This window comes from Schistocerca nitens, chromosome 1 (assembly GCF_023898315.1).
Source record: "Schistocerca nitens isolate TAMUIC-IGC-003100 chromosome 1, iqSchNite1.1, whole genome shotgun sequence".
In the NCBI taxonomy this organism is placed as follows: domain Eukaryota; kingdom Metazoa; phylum Arthropoda; class Insecta; order Orthoptera; family Acrididae; genus Schistocerca; species Schistocerca nitens.
The window spans coordinates 163064558-163075383 of NC_064614.1; the positions used below are offsets into that span (position 1 = coordinate 163064558).

A 10826-nucleotide genomic window follows, 5' to 3' on the forward strand; every position below is an offset into this window, starting at 1 on the left:
TAACAGAGACAAAGTGCAGTCGTACATTCTAAGTTTTGTATATTGGATCAAACCATTTGTATTATTGCAGTGACAAATTTTGGGCATTGATCAAAGTCGCTTCCCATGTGACTGCACATGGTTTTCTTTGCCACCTCATATGAACTACTGTTTATTGCGCTGCTGACTGGGTCACTTCCCATCACGATCTGCCTCCAACAAAGGGACACTACCAGCACTTGTAAAATTTTCTCCCCTTTGTCGCCTGACATCACTTTTCACGGTATTCATAACTGAACTACTTTTACTAGAGCCAACTGGGGTCCCTAACTCTTGAAAGTGGAGATAAGTGTAATAGTGTCTAACGGAAGTGAAAATAAAGGATAAACGCAAAAAAATAAGGGACTAAGTTTACTACTCATACAGAATAACTAACGGTAAATAATATTGTATTATTACTCTCCTCTATAAAAAATTAAATCACTAACAAATTACATTTCTGAAAATACAGAGAAGCAGCACCAGAACAGAGGTTCAATACTTGACGGATTACATTTACAGTGATTTAAAACATTACCTTTTAATTATTGATGGCTTTCTGGTATTTAGCAAGAGATCGTGCCTCTTTCTGTAAGTGTCACTTTACAGAGAGAAATTTCTTACAACTGTATTCAAAATTTACACTAACCTGAAGTTCTGCTTTTATTAGCTCTATACTACTCTTGTTACATTCGTCACTTCGTTTATTATTCATCAACGACAAAATTCTCTCTGTACCTGCAACCTACATTTGATCCAGGTAATGTGCAACTACCTATAGTACACGTCCTTTCAGACTGAGCGATGGTGAAAGAGGAATACCTAGCACACATCGAGATATAGCGGGCCGACGCACCACACCGAACAGAAGTCATATTGGAGTGCCTAAATTCATCGATAGGAAGAGGGGGGAGGGGGAGGAAAGAAAGTGACAAACAGAATCAAAGCAATAATCTATTTTAAAAGAATGAATGGTGGGATTTCCGAAAATACAGGACCCGGGATTTTCGCCCAGATTAAATGAAAATACGGGATTTCCCCAGATATATGGAATAGCTGGCAGTCCTAGCCTCGCCGGTAACGCTCGCGTATGCGCCTTCGGAGCCTCACGTTGGGTAATTTTAGGATTGGTGTGTAAAGTAAACAATATTTTGACGGACCGATTATTTCTTCTCTCCTTTACTGCAGATACAGGGAGTGAGTTCGGATGTGTCTTCAACCTGCGTCTTTTTAATTTAGACTAGAGAACCGCCACGCTAAGCTTCTAGAACATTCAAGACGCCCCCCTTTTGCCACTCTCCGAGTCACTGTTCTGCTCGCGTCTCCCGCGGTCGTTGCATGTCAGCATGAGTCTGCAAAAACCATGGCTGCCGCCCACCTCCCTTAACTCTGTTACTATGTGCGATTAAAAATTATGTAACATGCAAACAAAACTGAATTCTGATGCAAGAGGCATCAATAAATAGCAAAATTCCGTTCGCTTATTTTACGATCTATTCCACAGTACGATATGCTTTTCCTCAAATGATTAAGAAAGATGATTTTCGGGATTGAGCCTGGACAGGGAAATCTAATGTCACTGTTTTACTGTGTTTACGGACAAAGTATGTTCTCTTTGTTAAGCAGTCATTTCCCATGTCTGATAGCAACGAAGGAAATTTTCAGTTAAGAATCGGCAAAATACTATAGTGCAAGGAACGTCGCATGCTTTTGCCGGATTCCTCTGCTTACTGACTAAACCATAAGCATCATGATGTCCAAAACATACCATTTCATTGCTGCCCGTCATCCCAGAGTAGGTAGTATACAATGCATACTCTATTTCACCATTTTCTCACAACAGGTCACTTCCAAATGTCAATCTTGACGAAACTTTGATGTGTATACGGGACAAAATAATGCAATACGTATTTTTTGTTTGTGCCCACTTTCACTTTTAAGAGGTCAAACATCCTGCAAGGTAATTTGGAACATTAGGGTTGGAAGGTGTATCTTCAGAATGATATATAAAAGCGTTTCTTGTACAAGAATTCGTAACTTTCTTGAAAACTATAGCCGAATTTTCTAACAATTCTACAAAACACCACACCACTATTAATTTTAAAAAAGAAAACTTGTTGCACAAAAAAGCTTAAAGTTACATACCGGTTTTGGTAAATCAGCTGTACACATACCCAATTAAAATATCTAAATTTCATTATTGGTCTATTTTTACTTGTTTTTGTTTTATGTTTAAAAATTGCTGTTTCACCGTTTTACACTTGTATTTGGTTTACTGTTTCACTTGTGTATTTTGTTAACTGAAAATAAGGAACTCTATGACAATCACTACGATACTGGTAATCTGTGATCCTGATTTGTATCACGTATTTCACTACATTGGTGAGCCTTAGCGAAGAAGATTATGTAGTGACGGCAGCTTCATTATATTTTTTCTCAAGTGGAGTCTAACATTCAACAGAACTAGACATGAAACAAATAGTAAGTTCTTCCAGGAAGGGAAGCTGTGTACATCTCACGACTGTACCCGTGCCGCCGAGCCTTTTGGAGGCAGCCTCTGGGGTCAGCAGACGAACAAATTCCTTTTTCTCGGGTATGATCGTCGAAATTTTTTCTTCTCACTGCTATCCGCCATTTCGTAGTCTTAAATTAATGAGTTTGGACCAAGAGCTCGAAAAAATCTTTTTGAAGGCCCAAATGTCCTTTTGACAGCATCTAAATCAGGTAAACATCAGATCAAGCCAACAGATATTTGAAAGATGTTTTCTTTCCCAATGAATGAGAAAAATCTATTCTTAAATTCTTTTGACTGTCAATGGGAAAGTGTTTCTACGCCGTTCCCACTTCACAACACTTTTCGAATGTGTTTGCTTCTGCGGCGAATTCTCAGTGGCATTAAGGGTTAGCGTCAGTTTAGCACAGATTTTAATTTTACAAGATATGATAAATGAGTAGGTTAGCTTTTCTTTCCTACAAAATTCCTCAGTTAAAGCTGGATGTGTAAGCGCGTCTTCATTGTGAAGGAACAATGAACGGTTGAGATCTCTTTCTGCGAATTTTCTAGTGCAACTTTTTGTAAACACACTTGCGTGATTGTGACAGTATGTTTGATCTAGAGGCAAAAATTCTAAGTTCTCAGTTCTATCGACATCGAAAATAATGGAGCACTGGCACCTAATTGCGGTGGGAAAATTTTAACAACTCATTGTGACTGGATTCTTGTTTCAATATCGTAGCCCATTAAACATAAGTCTCGTGCCATTAACAGTTCTGACCACAGGTTCTTTGCTACTTTCGTATGTTCCTCCTTTCTTGATTCACGAAACATGAGACGATCACTAAATTGATTCATCTTCATTTTTTAAATGAATGCCCGACGACACGGACCAATCGACACGCCAATCTCTTCTAGACGTTCTGACAGTTGTCACGGATCAGTTTTCTGAGTGACGAGTTGTTGTCCAAGCGTCATCCACAATGGATTTGCAACTATTTTAGAATTTGAGGAACAGTTCATAATATTGCTTTTGACTAAGCATCGGATCAAAGCTTTCTTCGTAAGTTTAATTTTAGTTTTGAGAATGACATGTTCTGCACGTAAATTTCTTCTATTTACGAAGGTCTTAGAAAGATACAGTCAATGTGATTAATAGTACTGAGTGTAATCCAATAGCCTTGTGGATCTCGTTATGCCTAACAAAAAAAGGAGAAATCGAAACTGATAAGCCTCGTAAGAGATAATATTAAGTACTAAATTCATTGGATTATTTTATCTTAAGTCGGTATGCCACGTTCCTTCAAAAGTTTTAAAATTTCCTAGAAAGTTATTTTTGGACCTAACAATTTCGAAATTACAAAGAGAATAATGATGTGGGGTTGAGACAATTGACGAGACAGTCCATGGCGATATCAAACAGAAATTAACATCTCCGAAGGGTGGACACTTGTGGCGTGTGGTTTATGACTTACGGAGTACATGGTAGGTTCGTGTCGAAATTTTTATTGTAATGGTGAGGTCTTGTGTAACATTTGGTTGCATAGCAAAATGTATGAAAGTAATATTTTGTTCTATAAATAAAGTTGTTAGAAAAATAAACATTCCAACACTTTTCGAGATCGTATCTTACTGTTATAGACCGAAATTAATTACGTAAAATGACATTGCTATCAAACTATTTCGCATGGGAGTATAGAGTATTTGTGTATAAATGTTACAAATTTATCAAAGTCATCGTATATTTGTCTCGAAAGTACGCACGAACATCTATGCTACAAAAATTACGTTGTTTCTTGCCTGTCATACGACCTTTGTAACATCCTTGGATTTCAGTGCTGCTAACAGTTTTCTCAGTGATTAAAATACAAAATTTCCATGCATGCTGAAATGATTTATATTCGCTCTCATACCAAATAATTTGATAAATGTAAGATGTTGAGGCAACAAAATACCTAACTGACTAGAACAGTTTTCTTAAAAGAATCAATGTATTCGAATGTGGTCTACTTCTCGTCTTGACATCGTTTCAGTATCTGTATAGGATTTAGTAAATAGAAAAACTAAACGCCTGTTGTCTAAACACGGGGCTTGATGTACAAGAATAAAACTCATGTTACATGTATTTTTGAGTAATTATTTGAGAATAAATTGTTTTACTAAAGTGCTACGTTACCTGCCGGTCCTAAATGTAAAGCATGAACGAGATATACAAACTGTTAGAAACTAGCATTCGCTGTAGAAAATCTTTACTGGTGCCTGTAAAAAGTGTATACAGAAAGAACTGAACAGTTTCAAACTGGTCGTTACACTTTTACCTGACCGAATGTTAAATTTTAACTGTGGTATCAACTACGATATTTTTAACGGTACGAGTGTAATTAGTAAACCGCTCAGTTATTAAAATCAGTGGTCGATCTCAGGCAAAAGCGGAAAAAACTGTCAGCACACTTCGCGTAGTGTGTAATAACATGGTCTCTGCCTTTTTTCAGCAGGAACATTACTTTGGGGTCTATGTCATGTAAGCACCTTTTCTCTGCGGCTAGGAATTCGTACAGCGTTTATTAGTACCAAGATTCGTTTCTTACTCGTTCAATCCCGTAAACGGAACATGCTCTATCACGCAAAAACGTCCACTCATGATTCATGTCATAACATTTTGGGCTTTCGTTTGAAATTACAAGCTCAATGATAATCATAGTGTTACTATAGTTCTAAACATCTCAGTAATTTAAGCGCCAAGTATGTTGCCATCTCCTTAACAGATTGGTCAGAAGGGCAGCTTCAAACAATCCGAAGACATATCACTTGTCATTTTAACTATAAATCACTGCTAAAGTTGCTTGAGGAAACCATGTAAATGGTCATCATGAAGCCACATTTTTCACTGCCTTCTTTTATTGAGTCATGGAGTAATCGCGTTTAATGAAACATTTTGTACGGCGCCTTTTGAACAGTTATTAGCACTTACAAAATAAGCATATCATGCTAAAACGACGCCGTTCTGAACCTTCCATTCATTCTTCCGGATCCTCTTAGTGACAATGTTACGGTCCAGAAGGTATTTTACATTTTTCTTGGCCGGCACTCGGGGCCACAGCACAGTAACTGCAAATGGAAATTTTTCTTGTAAAAGTGTTACTATTAGAACTGTCTAGTCTTTTCTTAACAAGAAAAGAATGTCAAATAGTGACATCGTACGAGGTGTCTGGGTAGAAATTCCGAATGATCCTCACAAAAAGCGAAACAGCAATCGGCTACTTAATGCTACGTATTTAGCTACTGAAGCTCAGTTACTATTTGTGAAATATGGGGTTTCCTCAAAAGTATGCAACAAAGCTATAAAATGAATTTCGGTTTAAGTTAGTTATCTTAGAAAGTTGTTTACATTATAGCCGATTGTTCGACCCAGTTACAGGGAAGATGATACATCTTGCATCCTTTTTGCTGTAGGGCTCCACCTCACCAAAGAACTTTCGCTACAGCTTAAACCAGACATCACGTGTACAGCCTAAGGTAAATGTAATAGCAGCCCCAGAATGAACCTGTTTGCTCGAAATTTGTAGTGGCTCTACTGGTTTTAATGAATAGCGTTATTAGCTGTGTCTGGTTGCTTTTTATTTTTTTAAGGAAAAATAGTTCCGAGCACCTATGGTAGGCGTTATGTACACAATCACTTAGCGTATATCGTCATGTGAGGAAAGCCCAGATTATGAATCAGTTCTTACTACGCGCTGGCACCACATTGTCTAAAAAAATACACACACACACACACACACACACACACACACACACACACACACTACTCTTCTGGTAGGAAATATTGGTACAAATTGCCGAACCACGGGCATACCGTAGCCATGACTCGCTGCCTACTCCGCCGGTGAAATGCCAAAGTTAAGAGCGAATACTAGATTTTTCACGCTTGTACTTTCGTGACGGCGGATCTCTAACTTTTACAATTGATATTTGGCATCGTAGGCTACAAAACACAGAAGTAACCCGTAACGAAATGCGTTTAAGCTTCATACGCTCGACCATGTTAACTCACTACTACAAGAAACTTGTTATCGATATGCTGGCACTGTGCAACGTGTTGCTCCTGTCACGAAACATTTCAAAGCAACCAACGGAAAAATTCTGTTAACTAATACCGAAATTCCCAAAGAAAATTATGGTAAGTGCTGTAAATCTTAAGAGCTTTTAATTTTTTTTCCTTGGGACGTGGCATTACCCCAGTTCTTACTGACCATGGAACATCCATACTAGACCAGAGAAACTACTTCGCCATTGGTGGGCGTGGCTTTCATCGTGACACGCTGCCCGTGACATCAAGACTGCCATACTTTTACTAACGCTTCAAATGAGCGGAAAACATCACAATCATTCGAACTAGTCAGAAAATTTCCAAGATGAACTGCAGAAAATGCCTTTTCTAACCTTGCCTATGGGGACGTAGACCTTTAGCAAGAAATTTGCGCCTACGTCTCAAGAAGTACGCTTCGGTGATACACATTATGAAGACAACGTTTTAATTTAATGGACTAGACTGTGATATTGGGCCCTTCCTGAAATCTTTGTTGTAGCAACAAGCTGATCCGTAGCGTTAGCCCGAGGCCTAGGTCAAACTGGAAGATGATTTGGTTTTTGGATTGAATTCCAAATAAAGTTTATGGTGAAAGACTGGTGTTTGGAATAACCTAATGTTTACGTTCGCGCCATTATTTAATCTTAGTCTACCACACCCTCGTTAAACTTACGACTGCAGTAGGGTATAAAACAAAACATCCTGTAAATATGTTACGTAACATACCACTGGATACCTGCGTAATTAACTCATGCATAACCTATAAATTACGACTTCCCTTGAATACGAAGTGCGATAGTAAACTTTAAGATAGTTTAGTAGCAATGTAATATTCCTCTCTCCCATCCCCCTTTAGTGTAAAAGGGTTAACGCACCTTTCGTCGTAGAAGCAAACTGCAACAAATTCTGAAAACCTACATTAGGTAATGGACAAGTCTTCGGCAAGTCTTTTGATGCGTATTATATCGTACGTACATTTTAAAAGCGCAAGGAGAATCCACCATGCAACTTTTACGATTTAACAAGTCGCGTGAACCAGTCTTGCTTTCAGACTTTACACTTTCCAATTTTCTGGCACCAGAAAGTATCATCTGTTTTAATCCCTACACTATTTAACTGCCACAAAAAGCATGTTTTCGATGCTCAAATTCCTATATCAATTTAGGACTTTTGCGAGAAAAACTAGGTAATCTGCTGTCCGTACACTGAAGAAAATGCTTACGCGTGAATTAGGTTTCCAGTCACTGACGAAATAGCCAACATAGTATATTGAGGATATGTTTCTCAAACACTGCATTCAGTACGGCAACGTGAGATCGCTAATATTCAACATTGCGAAGCATAAAAAAAAAACTTAATGCGCTGATGTACTGTATGTGAACAAGACAAAAATGAATTCCAAGTCCACAGCTATCCACCAAATGTAGCAACAGATGTTGGAAGAATAGAGACTTTCTCCAGCTACCCGCCAGGGCTTTAAATACCACCGGCACACTGTGAATCTGGCGGGGACCCACGCGACCAGCCCCACCACTAAACACTTTTTTTTAGATCGGTCGCCCCCTCCACCGATGACAGCGGTCAACATAAAAAGTCACGTACCTCGCGTGCGAACTCCGGCGAGAAACGGCGTTGGAAACTACACGCCCTAGCCGCTATGACTGCCCTGTGATCACTCTCTCTTCTCGCCGCAGACGTCGTGACGTCACGGAAGTGCCGGACACGCCGTCTGGTGGGGCAAACAGGAGGAGGGATGGGTGCTGCCGCCAAGCGGGAAGCGCGAGCTCTTGCCCACCAGGGCGGCGCCACCGATCAATGGGTACCTTTTGCGCGCGCTAGATGACTCTCGCTGCTGATTGCACAACAATAAATTTTGTTTGGATTCGTTCTCAGTTGTTCCATTTCTGGAGAAGTTGTCCAGCGATGCGAATGTGAGTTTGAAGTTAACCACTTGACCTGTAAATATATAAATCATTCTGATTCCATTAACCGTTTCTCCTTGTTGATACTGACCGCGTCGGGAGATGAATTCAGTTTTTTATGCCAGTAATATAAATTCACTTTTCCGAGTCTGTAGCGCTTTCCCAGTCCACTTACCTCCTGCAATTTGCTGACGACCTCGCCCACCTAGCTATGCACCACACCATCCAACTCTCACACGCCTCCTTCCAACGTCACTTGATTCCCCTGGTCGAGTGGTGTAATAGTAGGCTTATACTTTTTCGGGTCCAACCCACGAGATATGACCATACTTTTTGTGTCCAAACCAGGACATATTTTTAAAGTTACTTAAAAAGTCTTAACAGTGTAGTGAAACAGCTAACTTTATTTTTTCAGTTGCGTTTTTCACTAGATATGACCTTTTTCAGAATTGTTTTGTTTATTTTAATTACAAATTATAATTCACAACAAAAAATTATGAATTATTTATAACATTTAGCAAATGTTAAACAGTACACACTAAAAGTCTATTGTTTTCTGCAGACCAGATATTCCCGATAATCGAAAAAAAGCTCTCTCAACTAGAGTAGATGTCCCAGGGTTGGGGGTTGTTTGGGGAAGGAGACCAGACAGCGAGGTCATCGGTCTCATCGGATTAGGGAAGGACGGGGAAGGAAGTCGGCCGTGCCCTTTGAAAGGAACCATCCCGGAATTTACCTGGAGTGATTTAGGGAAATCACGGAAAACCTAAATCAGGATGGCCGGACGCGGGATTGAACCGTCGTCCTCCCGAATGCGAGTCCAGTGTCTAACCACTGCGCCACCTCGCTCGGTAGGATGTCCCACGCAAAGACATCGCAAAGCCAACCATTTCAGAAATATTGCAGTATGAAGTATCATTCTTTTGCCACCTTCAAAACTCCGTCTTTGGCTGCACACTCCAGATCACTCCTATTCCCATCTATGGATTGAAAAAAGTCTCTTATACTTGGTGAAGTCATAGTGTTAATATCACTCCTATGCTTAGCTGTTTTCACATGGTCTTCAGTATTATCTTTTCCTGTATGTACAACAGAAAATTCTCCAGTACACAGTGTGCAATAAAAACCTTCATTATTACTGTCATTACACAATTTCATAAATTTGTATTCCTGTAGCAAGTTAACATTAAAGACACACTTTCTTTTGCCCGTTGCTAAACGGTAAGACCAAAAAATGAATAGAGATAAAATGATCAAGAACATGTAGATGAGTTGCTTCACTCATGAAAGCAAGCAAACATGCCACTATTACGTTGCCCAATGACTAAGTGAAAAAAATTGTGGCGGAAACGGTAGCCACACGTCCCCATAGGCTGAGATAGGAACGGCCACAAGAAAGGCTTTAAAAGCACGACGTCGTATATGAAAGTCTAAAATCAAAAAGAAATTCCCCGCCAGTCTCAAACCCCAGACATTTTTGCAATTCTGGAACATTACCCAGAAAGCACTAAAAGCCAGGACTGTCCAGCTAATCCCAAAGGTATACTATGCCTATGTAATAGGTGGAAACTTCAAGTAAATCCACAGAAAAGCTGAGCCACCATCTTTGGTTGCACCATTCGGCGTTTTCGTCATCCATATTTCCATCTCTCCAAATTCCTCTTTTGGATTTGCAGTTCATTTATTTTTTCGGTATTCGCAGTTAAATTGTTGGGTATAGGTTGCTCCTTTTATGCAAAACACTGTCTTTTCTTGTTATCCGAACATGTTTCGACACCTCTGTGCCATAATCAGTGGGTTTTGTTTATTTAACTGTAAAAAGTGAGCATATTTTAGGTTGTAACTGATCTAACAAAATGAGATCTGAAGACAGTTTTTGATTTTACGTTATACGGTTTTGCAGGACCATGTTTATTGTGTCCTATATTGATAACTTGTTACTGGACCCATGCGGCAGAGAAATTAAACCAACAAATTTGTAAAAGGAAAAGGAACGAACGCACTACACACACACAAAACTTTACGCAACACAGCACAAAACAACACAGCACAACACACAAACTATGACCACATGCATGACACAACAGTGGAACAACACACACACACACACACACACACACACACACACACACAAAACAAAATGGTACATACTCACCTACAATAACAAAACTGTCCACAGAATAGGCAACATACTGAAGAAACAGGGCCTTCAGACAGGATACAGGACAGGCAACATGACGCAGAAAAAACTCAGAACACAGGAGACACCCACAGATGAAGTCAACAGATCAGGAATATATGAACT

The 10826-nt window shown here is 39.4% G+C and overlaps 1 protein-coding gene across 3 annotated transcripts in view; it reads right to left on the reverse strand.

Annotated features, from left to right (window-relative positions):
- The window catches only part of LOC126244320 (annexin B10), a 113980-nt gene extending 105649 nt beyond the window's left edge, over positions 1 to 8331 (reverse strand). For all 3 annotated transcript variants that reach the window (XM_049948229.1, XM_049948230.1, XM_049948228.1), the window contains exon 1: positions 8202 to 8331. The gene's annotated coding sequence lies outside the window, so the exon portion shown is untranslated. The remainder of the gene's footprint in view (positions 1 to 8201) is intronic.
- Positions 8332 to 10826: the final 2495 nt, after the last annotated feature.